The sequence below is a fragment of the Chiloscyllium plagiosum genome, chromosome 15 (assembly GCF_004010195.1).
Source record: "Chiloscyllium plagiosum isolate BGI_BamShark_2017 chromosome 15, ASM401019v2, whole genome shotgun sequence".
Classification (NCBI taxonomy): Eukaryota; Metazoa; Chordata; class Chondrichthyes; order Orectolobiformes; family Hemiscylliidae; genus Chiloscyllium; species Chiloscyllium plagiosum.
The window spans coordinates 72,969,643-72,984,615 of record NC_057724.1 but is presented as its reverse complement, the minus strand read 5'-3'; positions in this window follow the sequence as shown (position 1 = coordinate 72,984,615).

Genomic DNA, 14,973 nt, shown 5'->3' with positions numbered 1-14,973 from the left:
ACAAGTCGGGCTGTTTTGCCTTGGTTCTTTGTTGTTGTGAGCTTAGTCAGGAAGAATTCAGCTGTATTGATGTTAATAATTGTCACAATGTGAGTTTTTTCTGCATGTTGTCTTCTTTCGTACTAATAGATCCCCATCTGTTCTCAACCCTTTTAGTGTGCACTTAGAATCATGATCCTAAAAACTGGGACAGGGATGGAGCAGGACAGTGGGTTAGCACTGCTGCCTCGCAGTGCCAGGTACCTGGGTTCGATTCCACCCTCAGACGACTGTCTGTGTGGAGTTTGTACATTCTCCCCGTGGTTTCCTTCAGTTGCACCAGTTTCCTCTCACCTTCCAGGGATGTGCAGGTTAGGGGGATTGATTATGCTAAATTATCCATAATGTCCAGGGATATGCAGGCAAGGTGGTTAGGTATGGGGAATGCAGGGTTATAGGGTGGGTGGGGGACAGTGGGAAAGGGTGGGATGCTGTTCTGAGGGGGAGTGTGGTCTTGATGGGCCAAATCACCTGCTTGGTAAAAATGAGGACCGTAGATGCTGGAAACCAGAGTCTAGATTAGAGTGGTGCTGGAAAATCACAGCAGGTCAGGCAGCAAATCACCTGCTTGCGCACTGTTGGGATTCTGTGATTAGGCAATTAGTAAATTTGCCTGGACATTGTGTCCAAAGATACAAACGGTTAAAGAAATTTGAGAGCTTAACTGTGCATCCATGAGACCCAAATTCAATCCATGTCAAAATCATGAAGTGCTGGAGATGCACATCAGGTCTGACAGCATCTGCAGAGAGAGAAACAGAGCGAACATTTCAAGTCCAATGACTCTTCTTCAGAACAAAACTCATGTCAAATGCTGAATTGGGCAAGATGCAGGGGAAATTGACTGGAAAGTTTTTAAGAGTGAGTGTCTTCAAAGATGTGCAAGGCTGGAAAAGAGAATGTTTTGAAGACAGAATCATGATTTATTTGTTGGTACAGGAGACAGATAGCTTTAACCTGCCTGTGATTCAAATGTTAGATACTGAGTGATTGAATATTTTGTTTTTTTTTCCATGCCAGGATCTCTTATACCATAGAGTGAAACACTACAGAAAAATGTTAGAAGGCATAAAGCATGACCACTGCCAAACTGAATCTTTTTTTTCTTTCTGTTTCAATATCTACACAGTGTTCTCTACATCGCCCTGCAACAAAGGCTGGACGTCCCTTACATGGAGGATGGCTGATACATGCGCCAACACAGGAAAAAGGAAATAGGATGATCTGAACTTATTACACCTGGACCCAATGGCTCCATTCCAATCCCAAAAAAGCTGTTGTATTGGCAGTAGACTTGACAACAATACTTCCAGATGGGAATTCCATGCTTCCTTCCAAAGAGGTAGGCTTACCCTTGACCTCAAAGCAAAGCACCTAAGGATCAGCTGAAACAAAAGCAGAAATGGCTGTATCAACACAGCAGGTCTGGCAGCATTTGTGGAGAGAGAAACAGAGTTAACGATTTGCGTCCAGTGACCCTTCTTCAGAATAATGGATAAGATTCAGAGTGACCTACCCTCAACTTCATTAACATTGGACAAAGAGACAAGACCAGGGCAAATCTAGAGCAGAAACCCTTTGGAATGTCATGTGTGCCTAAACACTTTGCTCTTATGAACAGGAAACAAGAGTAGGCCATTTGGCCCTCTACTCTGCCATTCAATAAAATTGTTAGAGACAAAAAACCTGCAGATGCTGGAATCCAAGGTAGACAGGCAGGAGGTTGGAAGAACACAGCAAGCCAAGCAGCACCCATAGATGGAGAAGTCAACGTTTCATTTGTAATCCAGGGGGTGGCCATGGGCACTCAGATGGGCCCTAGCTACGCCTGCCTCCTTGTTGGTTATATGAAACAGTCCCGCTTCAGTACCTATGCAGGCACTGTGCCCCAACTCTTCCACTGTTACATCAATGACTGCATCAGCTCAGCATCCTGCACCCAGGCTGCCTGTCAACGTTCAGTAAAATTGTGGCTGTTCTGATTTAAACCTTAATGCTACATTCCTGCCAGCTTCCAATAATCTTTCATCCACTGGGCAACAAATAATCGATCTGCCTTTGCCTTAAAAATATTCTACATCCTCTGTCCTTTGAGGAAGGGGAATCCAAACACTCCCATCCCTCTGAGAGAAAAAAAGTTTGCTTGTCTCTGTCTTAAATTTTTAAACAAGACCACAAGTTCTAGGTTTTCCGACAAGAGGAAACATCTATTCAGCATCACCCGGTCAAGTCCCCTCAGAACCTTAAATATTTCGATTCAGCCACCTCTGGCTCTTTTGAACTCCAGAAGATCCAAGACTCGTCTACCTAGCTTTTCCTCATCAGGCAATTTGCTCTTTCTGGGCATTATCCAGTCAACCTTCTCTGAACATCCTTCTGCATGCATGATAACCAATATTGTATACAAGATGCAAGGTACAGTCTCACCAATGCCCTGTGTAACTAAAGCATAACCTCCCTATCTCGGCTTTCAATTCTATTTGCAACTGACTACAACATTCTATTAGCCTTCCGAATTATTTGCTGGGCCTGCATGCTAATCCACTGTGACCGTGATCCTCATCTACTCTGTTACAGCATACTTCTCTGACTTGAGATCCTGCAATCTGCAGCCAGAGAACACAGATGTTACCAGCGACAGGGACACTTAAGCCCACCTTGTCACACGTGCTTTTTGCCAAGAACATATAATGCTCCATAAAATGGGAAACACCATGGGCAAAGCTGACATTCTCTATTCACAATGGTCTGAAAATCACCCCATTGAAATGCTTAAAGTCGCTCTTTTCATACTGGGAGGTAACACCTAATAATTGTGCACTTGATATCAACCCATTAACTAAACAGATGAAATTGTGAACCAGTAAAGGACCCACTCTTCATTCATTGGGGCAGCGCGGTGGCTCCAGTGGTTAGCACTGCTGCCTCACAGTATCAGGGATCTCAGTTCGAATCCAACTTCCAGCAAACATCTGTATGGAGTTTACACGCTCTCCCTGCATCTGTATGTGTTTCCTTCGGGTGCTGTGGTTTCCTCTCACAGTCCAAAAATGTGCAGGTTTGGCGATGAAGGGCTTGTGCCTGAACCAATGACTCTCCTGCTCCTCGAATGCTGCCTGACCTGCTGGTGCTTTTCCAGCACCACACTCTTGACTCTGATCTGCAGTCCTCACTTTCTCCCAGGTTAGGGTGAATTGGCCATGCTAAATTGCTCATAGTGTTCAGGGACGTGTAGGTTAGGTGCATTACTCAGCAGTAAATATAGAATAGAGGATTGGGTCTGAGCAGGTTACTCTTCAGAGGGTCTGTGTGGAATTATTGGGTCGGAAGGCCTGTTTCCACACTGAAGGGATTCTATGATAATGGCTCCACACCAAAGGTTCCTGGTTCCCACATCCATTAACAACATTGGATAGCACGCCACTGAATCTGTCGAGGGCAGAGATGACATGACCATCGGCTGCATAAGTGGTAAATAAGGGAGAACCCAAAGTGTGATTAGTGACCAACTGTACAGTCTATGGAAAACAGTGCATTCATCCGTCCACCAAGATCTGTTTTGGAAGGTACCTCATATTTCCATTAGGCATCTCAAAAGATTATAAAATGGATACAATCTTGGGTTATAGCTCTTGCTGTAAAAACATCATCTTTATTTTATCCTTTCATCAATTTTGAGTTGAAGATGTGACTGGGAACTGTGAGATAAAGATGACTTTTTGACTGAGTTTTGCCTGACCTGCTGCGCTTTTCCAGCAACACATTTTTAAGCTCTGATCTCCAACATCTGCAGTCCTCAGTTTCTTCTTTTTGACTGACTGCAATGGTTTGTGTTAAAAAAGAAAAGACCAAACATGCTTTTCTTTATTTTCCCCCCCATTTATACTTACTTTTCCCCAGCACCCATGTTGTGTTTGTGCAGGTGTCGGACACAGTGAAGAACAACAAGTGTGTAAATCTTTATTTATTTTCCACCACCAGGAAGAAAGGAAACACCAGAATGGCCAGTGACATGCAGTGCCCTTCTCAACAAAGGGCAATGTTGGGTGATCAAAACGTCAGAAGGGAGGGCAAGGATTGAATCAAAATGGGGTTGGAGGAAATAAAACACTCCACTCCCTGTGGTGATCACCTCTCCCTTAAAACCTTGATGGTGTTAGTGGTCACCATGTGCTCCTTCTCCAGGAACACCCGGGCTCCAACATAACCATGGGAGAGGGGCAGGCAGTCGGCCCTAACGGCTCCCTCCACGGCCTGCTGCCTGGACCTGGTGATGGTCAGTTTGGCCAGGCCCATGAGCAGACCCACGAGGAGTTCCTCTGACCTACTCTCCCCCCTCCACACCGGGTGCCCAAAGATCAGGAGCGAGGAACTGAAGTACAATCAAAAACAGAGAAGGTTTTCTCAAAAACCAAAAAGGGAGTGCAACCGCCCACACCCAATATATACATGAATGCTTTTGTTTATGCATGAAGTCAGACCTGGGAGTTAATTGCACATTGCTTCCTGACTAAAAGGTTCTGCAGATGTTTCATCACCGAGGAAGCACATAATGTTTAAACGGACAGCAGAAGTTGGCTATTCTCAAGGTCATTTGGTTCCAGCAAGTCTGGAAAAGACTAATCTCATCTGCTCAAACAAATGTTCATGGTAACTGGGACCTCATGGAAGAGATAAATCAACTAGGCAAAAGTGCGGACTGCAGATGCTGGAAATCAGAGTCTAGATTAGAGTGGTGCTGGAAAAGCTGCCTGACCTGCTGTGCTTTTCCAGTACCACTCTAATCTAGACTCGTGGGAGAGATGGTCACTCTGTCAGAGACGGTCAGAGTTTGAATTGGGATTTGGACTGTGTTTTCAGTGAAAACAGCAGTCTGGTGGTTGATGCTACAGCATGAAGGTTTAAAAGTTCCCTGCTTAGCCTCCCATAAGAAGCTTGTGAAAGCTCAGAGAATAGAAGACCAAACCTTTTTCTGAGCAAACTGTAAATGTGACCCTGATTGACATCTTCAGAAAATCAACCAAGGAATGCACATCAATGGAACAATGCATCGTGACACCCACTTACAGATGATCCGGCCAGTTTTGTTATTGCCTTTTTTTTACTGTGAGTGTCTGTCCTTTGTGTGAATGGAGCTGAAAACCAAGATTCTTGGGTTTGCAGCTAGAAAAATTAGATTTACTTCGTTGTTCAATTTTGCTCACTAACATTATTTCATTTTTAATAAATCGCTAAATTAGATTACTTTACAGTGTGGAAACAGGCCCTTCGACCCAACAAGTCCACACTGACCCGCCGAAGCACAAACCACCCATACCCCTACATTTACCCCTTACCTAACACTACGGACAATTTAGCATGGTCAATTCACCTGACCTGCACTTCTTTGGACTGTGGGAGGAAACCGGAGGAAACCCACGCAGACACGGGGAGAATGTGCAAACTCCACACAGTCAGTCGCCTGAGGCGGGAATTGAACCCGGGTCTCTGGGGCAGCAGTGCTAACCACTGTGCCACCGTGCCGCCCTAATATTTTGTGTAAGCTTCAGGCTAGTGTCTGGAATCGATTATTCACAGAGGTTAGGATTGTTTATTCCTGAAGTTTGGTTAAGAATCAGTGTAGTCAGTGTTTTGAAGTCTCCAATTTTACTGTGTTGCAAATACAGGAATAGAAAGGCTGACGTGGTTTGGCTGTCTCCACGTCGTAACAATAGCCACCCAGAATGATCTCTACTTCTCAGACAAATGTAGCACTTTTAGCAAGCCAGAGTTATTCAATTACAAAACAAACATTTATTGCTTGATGCGAATCTGCAATGTGGCAGCACATACAAAACAATCCTGAGTGTGCTAATAGTGACACTAACAATCAAGTTGAGATAATTAGCCAAGCTTGCAACATGGTTGGAAGTAGAATACATTTACACAGGCATCTTTTCTCTGTAAGCAAAAGGAATATGGCTAAACCTCACGTTCTTTTGAAATCCCCATGGAGACAACGGCTCCCCATTGCTTTCTCCATGGCAATGCCTCAGCCAATCAAAATCAATTTACCAATCAATTAGTATCCCTTTTGTACCTTATGCTAAATTGCTCTGATCATTTGTAAGTCATCACTCTTGTGTTTGTCCTGATGGGTGCAAGACAAAAAGCTTTGGCAAACTTCCTCCCTGCCTTCAGCAATATTCTAGTTCTGGGTGACCAGCCGACTGCTTGCAAAGCAACAGCATGGAAATCATATGAAGAAAAATCCAGTCAGGGAACAGACTTGCTTTCATTCGATTTGTTAAAATGAGCTCAAATGTACAGCAAGTCAATGAAACAAGGCTTATGTATAACAAGAGAATAATCGAATAGCAGATGTTTAATATTGTGGTAGCCTCATCTCTGTTGGAATTCGATTCCAGTCCCTCATAAATAATTAAAATTAATCAACAATAGCTGAGTAACACTCAACATCAGATGTGAAACATCAGTATATTTCCGTCATGTGCCCATATTCCCTACAAATTGCCCTAAGATTAATATCATGACTTTTGAGTAATGTTATCATCGCATTCTTACATAAAGCCATTCAGACAGTGCCTATGACACAGTGGTAGTATATCTGCCTTTGAGACAGGATGCCTGTGTTCAAGTCCTATCCTTTTCCAGAAATAACATTCTGAGCACGCTGATAAGAAAATATTGAAGTTAGCCTTTGTCAAAACTAAAGCCATTCATGTCTGTGTATTGATGTTTGGGAGAGGCACAAGCCTCCTTACACCTTGCTTTCATTCCATTCACCCCCCCCCACTTTCTAGATCAGGTGGGGGCTGGGAGTCAGGCAGGGATCTGACTCCTTTATGATCCTGGTGTGACTGCAAAAATATTTTCAATTTTATAATTAATTAAAATGGTTTTTCAACCCTTTGCATTTTCCTGAGTAACTGCCCAGGTATGTACATTGGAACTGTGCAAAATCTTTGACTCTAATTCAAGGTTGGAGTCTTTTGAGCTAATTTCAGATGTGAGGCAATTACCCATTGGAGGATTCAACTTCCCAGCAATTCCCACAGAGTCAGAAGAGAAAATGCTGGAAAATCTCAGCAGGTCTGGCAGCATCTGTAAGGAGAGAAAAGAGCTGTTTCAAGTCTAAGTGAGCTTTGACAAAGGGTCAGTTAGACTCGAAACGTCAGCTCTTTTCTCTCCTTACAGATGCTGCCAGACCTGCTGAGATTTTTCAGCATTTTCTCTTTTGGTTTCAGATTCCAGCATCCGCAGTAATTTGCTTTTATTCCACAGAGTCAGCACTGTTCAGCTGTGGTCCAAATATACAACTCCTGTATCTGTGATTGTTGCTACGTTCTGTTGGAAGATCTGGGTCAATGTATTTATAAAACTGTCAGCATGAGGCACTATAAGGACAGAACAAAAAAATGGACCTTGCTCATGGTTAACGTAGCACATAGACCAGCACGGTGTAGGAACAAACCACCATGACTGTGCTGACCATGATGTCATTCTAAAGTAATGCCATCTATCTGCACATGGTCCATTATCCTCTGTTCCACGTTCATATGTCTGTCTAAAGGCCTCCTAAATGTTGTGCTCGTATTTGCTTCTAGCACTGCCCCTGCACTCCAGGCACTTACCATCCTCCGAGGTAAAGGAGTACTGGATGATCTTAAGTTGCATAAAAGTACATAAGTCAATTGGACCTGATCAGCTGCATCCCAGGACATTATGGGAAGCGAGCAGAGATATTTGGTGAGGTGCCGGATGATTGGAAGGTGGCTAATGTTGTGTCATTATTTAAGAAAGACTGTAAGGAAAAGCCAGGGAACTACAAACGAATGAACCTGATGTTGGTGTTAGGTGAGTTGCTGGAGGGGTTTCTGAGAGGCTGGATCTCCATGCATTTGGAAAGGAAAGGACCGATTAGGGATTTTACCTGCACTCTGCTCAATCCAGTCTACTGAGCTCACTGCTCACCATGTGGTCTTCTTGGTGCTGGGGAGATGAAATGGAGACAGGTGATCACTTTGCAAAACAGTTACATTCTGTCCATAAAAATGATGCTGAGCTTCCTCTGGCCTGCCACTTCAACATGACATCATGTTCCCTGACCAAAATCTCAGTTTGGCACTTGCTGCAGTGCTCCAGAAAAACTCAACACAAGGTACAAGACCAAGCTGGGATGGCACGGTGGCTCAGTGGTTAGCACTACTGCCTCACAATGCCAAAGACCCAGGTTCGATTCCAGCCTCAGGTGACTGTCTGTGTGGAGTTTGCACATTCTCCCCATGTCTGCATGGATTACTTCCAGGTGCTCCAGTTTCCTCCCACAGTCCAAAGATGTGCAGGTTAGGTAAATTGGCCATGGAAAATTGTGCCTAGTGTTCAGGGATGTGTAGGTTAGGTACATGAGTCAGGGGGAATGGGACTGGATGAATTATTTTTCGGAGGGTTCGTATGGACTTGTGAACATCCTGCTTGGAAACCCTGCAGCTATCAGGACTCAACACCCAGTTCAATAGCTACAGGGTCTAAGCACCTCCTCCCATGTCCTTTGCCTACCCTCTTACCCCAGGCCCTGTCATCACATGGGCAGCTTTCAGCACAGCCAATCCCTTTTCACCAACTAACGGTCCCCATTGTCAGCTTTTCGTTTTCCCTGGCTTACCATAATACTGCCCTTTATATGTCGAACTGTCTTTTTGTCCCTCTGGGTTCTGTCTTATCCCTTACTCTTTTGCAGACCCCCACTCCCCCATCCCCACACCATCTTCAGCAGATATGCCACCCAGCTGCTATCAGTTCTGAAAAAGCATCATGCACCTAAATTATTGGCTTTGCCTTCTCTCCACAGATGCTGATGGATCTGCAGAGTTAATGGAAAGATTTGAGCTAGAATATTGTCCTTTCATTGTCCTGCCTATCCACAATTTTGTGCGTTAATGCAGCCAATTATCCATTATTGCTTAATCAATAATGCCAGACATCTGTATGGTCATTTGCCTGGCTGCTATCTGGGTCAGCATATTCCATAAGATTTAATGTACTGTATGTCATTAAAGTTCTGTTCAGTCAGCCATAGTTTATAGTCACACATAAAATCCATTTTTATTGCCTTTAGAATATTCATAGATCTGTATTTAATTATGAAAGAAAGACACACATTTATAAAGACTTTTATTAGTTCAGAATGTCACAAAAAGTTTAACAGCCATTGACATATCTTTGAACTAAGTGCAAGTCGATGGGTTTTAAAGACATTAAATACCACCCATTATCACTATTTAAAACTGCTTCAAAGATTGAGGTGACACGGAGGCTCAATGGCGAGCATTGCTGCCTCACAACACCAGGCACCTGGGTTTGATTCCCACCTTGGACCACTGTCTGTGTGGAGTTTGCACATTCTCCCTGTGTCTGCATGGGTTTCCTCCCACAGTCTAATGCTGTGCAGGTCAGGTAGATTGGCTATGTTAAATTGCCCATAGTGTTCAAGGATGTGGAGAGTAATAGGGTAGGGGAATACATTTGGTTGGGATACTCTTCAGCAGGTCAGTGTGGACTTGTTGGCCCCAAATGGCTTGTTTCCACGCTGTAGAGATTCAATGTAGGCACAGCTGACTAGACCAGCGTTAGCCAATCCTGAAGTGTTTCAGTCCATCTGGTGCAGTGCTGTTAAGGGAGGATAGTTCTCGGATTTTTGACCCAGCGATAACGAAGGAATAACATTGTAATTCCATGTCAGATTGTAGAGAAACATAAAGGTGAACCTGCTGTTGGTGTAACTTTTGGAACAAAGTAAAAACTTGCAGTAGCTACTTCGCACGCAACAGACGGCCAAAATCTTGAACGAAACATTCACGCAAATATTTGATTTTAGGTGAAAACCGAACAAACTGCGGGTATTGTAAATCAGAAACAAAAACGGAAATTGCTGGAAAAGCTCAGCAGGTCAGGCAATGTCTGCGTTGAGAAATCAGAGTTAACGTTTGGGTGGAGTGACCCTTCCTCAGAATGCCAGACCATTCGATCTTTGGAGACAGTTGAGGGATTATAAAAATTGGTTAAGTTTCTGTTACTCAGGCATTTACACAATGCCTCATCCAAAAAGTACAATTTCTTGAAATCCAGATCGAAACTTTCAGCTGCTTTTCATGACTAAAACTTTGAACCATATTTAATTACCATGAGAGCTCAGTGTTTTTGAAGAGATTCTTAAAGCAAACAAAGAGAAGAAAAGACAAAGTAAGGTAGGAGCATGATTAGTGATTGGACAGCACTTGCTGAACAGTCCTGAGTAGTTAAACTATAAACTCATTTTAGTTAGTCCAATTTCTAATGCGCACATTTATGTGTTGGGAACCAGTCTTTGTAAACAAGAAGATGTGACCTAGCCTTGCACCTATATCAAACATTAGAAACCTTATCATTCCTGGATTCGCAATCACAATTTCCTAATATGAGCACCAAAACAGGAATTGCTGGAAAAGCTCAGCAGGTCTGGGAGTGTCTGTGGAGTGAAATTCAGTGACCCTTCCTCAGAATTCTGTTCTGGACTCGAAACGTTAACTCTGATTTCTCTGCACAGATGCTGCCAGATCTGCTGAGCTTTTCCAGTAACTACTGTTTTTGTTTCTGATTTACAGCGTCCGCAGATCTTTAGGTTTTTCCTAATATAGGCAGTCAACAAATTGTCAGTAATGTTTCTGAGAGCTTGTTGAGAGGCAGCAGTTTTGATATGATGCATTAGTTAATTAGTTAAAGTAAATATACAATGGAGACAATTGGGGATGATTCACTTATGCCAAATGACAGAAAGGCTGCGGTCACAGAATCTCTCAGTCTTGTCAAAGCCGTGATGCTTGGCAACTTTTCCTTCAGTCTCCCTCCTCCTCTTCTGGTCCATCTTATACCTGGAGAAGACAGCTCTTTGAGGACAGTCCAATGAGGACCACTAGATAAGGACTCCTTGCTGAGCGCTCCCTGAAAAGAACTCCCCACAGGGAACTCCCCTCTGTCTCAGACACTTATTGTCATTCCATTTGTCTGGGGAAGGTTATTTTCTCTGTGTCAGTCAATTGTCGGAACCTTTTTGCCAATGGCTACTCATGCACCGAGTAACCATTGTCCCCTTGGCCCTCTTTACCTGAGGGTTAGTTCAACATTCTTTCTAAGAAAAAATACATGTTATTTTGGAAAACAACACACTGATACTAGGACACATTTGGTGCCAAATAAGTTGTTGACACAAGTTCAGTGGGCAGCGTACCCCCTCTGTTTCTTATAATTCTCCCCTTCTCTTTTATTCTGCTCAGTTCCCTGGAATGTGAGTGATACTGGCAAGGTCAGCATTTATTGGTCACCTCTAATTGCCTGTGAGAATGTGGAAAGGCAGTGTGGTGAGCTGCTTAGAAAGTTAAGTCCAGTTGTAGCAGCAGCACATATGAGGGACACTCCGTTTTACAATGTTTTACACGGCGACTTACAAAGAGCTGGAACTCATCACCTAAAAGATTAAATGGTAATTTTCAGAAAGAAATTGGATAATCATTGAATGAGATAAATGTTGAAGACTCTGGGGAAAGAGAGTGACATGCCATTAATTGGTTAGCACTCTCAAGGGAACCACTCGGGTATAAAGGACTTAATGGTTTCTTTCTGTGTTGTGAGCTTTTATAGGCAGCTGTCGTACGGTGTGGTAGAAGAGTTTGGTTTATTTGAAAAGCACTGTGCCCTGATAGTATTTACTAGTCACAAAGATCAAATGAAATGTTTCCATTACCTTGAAGGTGTGGAAGCCTGTTGCGTCTTCAAGAGGAATAATAAGGCTGTTTTACTGGTGCGGCCTAAAAACCTGCAATGACAATCACATGGTTTAAGGGATTCCAATCCAGCTAGGTAAAAATCCGTGAGACATTTTCCTCACATATAAAACCTGCCAGGCGAATGGATACAGCTGTCTTCACAACGTTAAGAAATTGTGCACAAGAGGCGGCAGGACGGATTTGGTTGTACTTCCTGTGAATGGTAACAGCATTGGAAGCAATTGGATGCAAGTTAAACCAAATTTTCCACAAGCTCAGTTCCCTGGAATGTGAGTGGTGCTGGCAGGGCCAGCATTTATCGATCGCTTCTAATTGCCTATGAGAACGTGGAAGGGCAACGTGGTGAGCTGTTTACAAAATGAATCCCTCACGAGACGGTTTCAGAGGGCAGCTGAGAGTCAACCCCACTTACATGATGTCACAACTCACTGAGGTTGGTGTGCTGGAAATCAATCCACGACTCCTAGAGTCGTCACACTTGCAAAAATTATTTAATCAAATTACCCAATATCCCCAGTTTATCTGGCTGAAGGTGTTTTCTTGCCCTTTTTTAATCTTTCTGTAAGGGAATACATAAGCTAGATGCCAAGGATTTTATTTTATTTTTTAAGCACACAGGTGGGAGAGAAAGAGAGAGAGAGGTGGAGAGAGAGAGAGAGAGAAAGAGAATTCTCCTTCACAGATTTAATGTTTTCTTCTGAACTGATGAAACACAAATTTTCATCAGTAGTCAATCAATCAAAAACGAATCAAGACATTGTTACTATGTTGGGCACTATTGAGCTCGCACACTGGTCCTGGTTGAAAAACTAATCAAAAATCTGTTACTGAGTAAAACAGGCCCAGGCACACTCCCAAAGAGGCTTCTCCCTCATTGTTTGAATAGTGAAATCCTGTAGATATAACACATGATAAGTTCTGGCAATTTGAATTTTTTTAGAACTCCACTATCTTTGTCTACAATCGGTTGTCTTAAAACAGTATATTTTTCTAATTCTTAACACATTGTCCAAAATAAAAGCAGCCTTTACATTGATCTTAGGACCAGGTTTGACATTCTTGCAGTGTCCTGATAAGCGGAAGATTAAAAGCTTTGGAGACATTCATTCTTTTCCAAAAATGCATTTTACTGCATTAGATTTGCAATATAAATGCAATCTGTTGCTATTGCATTATTAAGATAACCCCAGAGTCGGAGAGTTGTAACAGTGGTGTAATTACAGCCAGGCTTAGTGCCTGTCATTTGTCAAATGTCAAGTACAGGCATTAGTCCAATTGTCCAATTCCCCACAAGTCGACTTAAGTGAAATGTTTTTATAAAGAGCTTTCTGTTGTAATTCAATTTGAATTGTTGAACCAATAATTAAATGTTCAGCAGCAGAATGATTTGCAAATTGCTCAATTTTACCTTCACTTTATTGAAACTTTATTTTGAAGCATATGATTTCTCTGTAAATTAGTTATGTGCTTGCCATGACTGAATTTTTTCTAAATGCTGGGAATAAATAACTCATTGACAGTGAAGTGCAAGAAACAATTGAATCCTCTGTTAAAATCTATTCATTGCAAACAAGTTTTTTTTCCACACATTATAATAATCATATAGCTCTTTTATACCTTCCTTCATTAAGGCAGTATCAGGTCTGTCCTCAAAACAGAGACAAGATTTGTTTTGCTGTTGAGAACATGACATAGTATATTAACATAGAATTGTATTGTTATTCAATTCCAGTAACAGCAAAACAAACAATGAAGACTTGCATTTCTGTAGAGCCTCAGGATAAAAAGGCTCATAGACCCATAGTAATAGGTGATTCATCTGTAATGGGAGTAGATAGGCAGTTCTGTGGCCAAAAAGGAGACTCCTGGATGGTGTGTTGCCTCCCAGGTGCTCAGGTCAGGGATGTCACTGATTGGCTGCAGAGCATTCTGAAAGGGGAGGGTGAACATTGGCACCAATGATATAAGTAAAAAAATGAGATGAGGTCCTGAAAGCAGAATTCAGAGAGCTAGGAGAGAAGTTAAAGAGGAGGACCTCAAAAGTAGTGATCTTGGGATTGCTACCAGTGCCATGTGCTAGCCAGCGTAGAAATGAAAGAATAAGCAGGATGAACACATGGCTTGAGGGATGGCGTAGGAGGAAGGGGTTCAGATTTGTGGGACATTGGGACCAGTTCTGCGGAAGGGACTATTACAAATTGGATGGTCTACACCTGAACCAGACTGGAACTAATGTCCTTGGGGCAGTTTTTGCTACTGCTGTTATGGAGGGTTTAAACTAATGTGGCTGGGGGCTGGGAACCAGAAGGGAAGACTACTAGACAGTGAGGTGGAAACTAGAGATTGTAAGGATCACAAAGTTAGCATTACCAAGGGGAAGAGTAGGCAGAGAGCAGATGAACACAAAAGAACTGGTGGCCTGAAGTGCATATACTTTCATTCAAGAAGTATAGTGGGTAAAACAGATTAATTTAGGGCTTGGATTGGTGCCTGCCATTATTGCGATCACAGAGACTTGGTTGAAGGAAGAGCATGATTGGTAACTAAATGTTCCAGGATATAGATGCTTCAGGCAGGACAGGGAGAGAAGTAAAAGGGGGGAAAGTAAAAGTTGGAGAGGAGTTGCATTGCCGGTCTGAGATGATATCACGGCTGTGCTAAAGGAGTACAAAGTTAAAAATCACCAGGTTATAGTCCAACAGGTTATAGTCCAACAGGTTTAATTGGAAGCACACTAGCTTTCGGAGCGACACTCCTTCATCAGGTTATAGTGGAGGGCTCGATCGTAACACAGAATTTATAGCAAAAATTTGCAGTGTGATGTAACTGAAATTATACATTGAAGAATTGATTGTCTGTTAAGCCTTTCATCTGTTAGAATACAGTGATAGTTTCACTTCTTTCATGTGTAAATCACAAAACCCTTTTTTTTAAAGTTGCATTCTCGGGTTAGCTGTTAACAATGGTGATAGCTAGACAATGGATGAGAGTGATCCTAAGGGACGAGTACTAAACTGGGGCCGGAGATGTGTTGCTGGAAAAGCGCAGCAGGTCAGGCAGCATCCAGGGAACAGGAGAATCGACGTTTCGGGCATAAGCCCTTCTTCAGGAA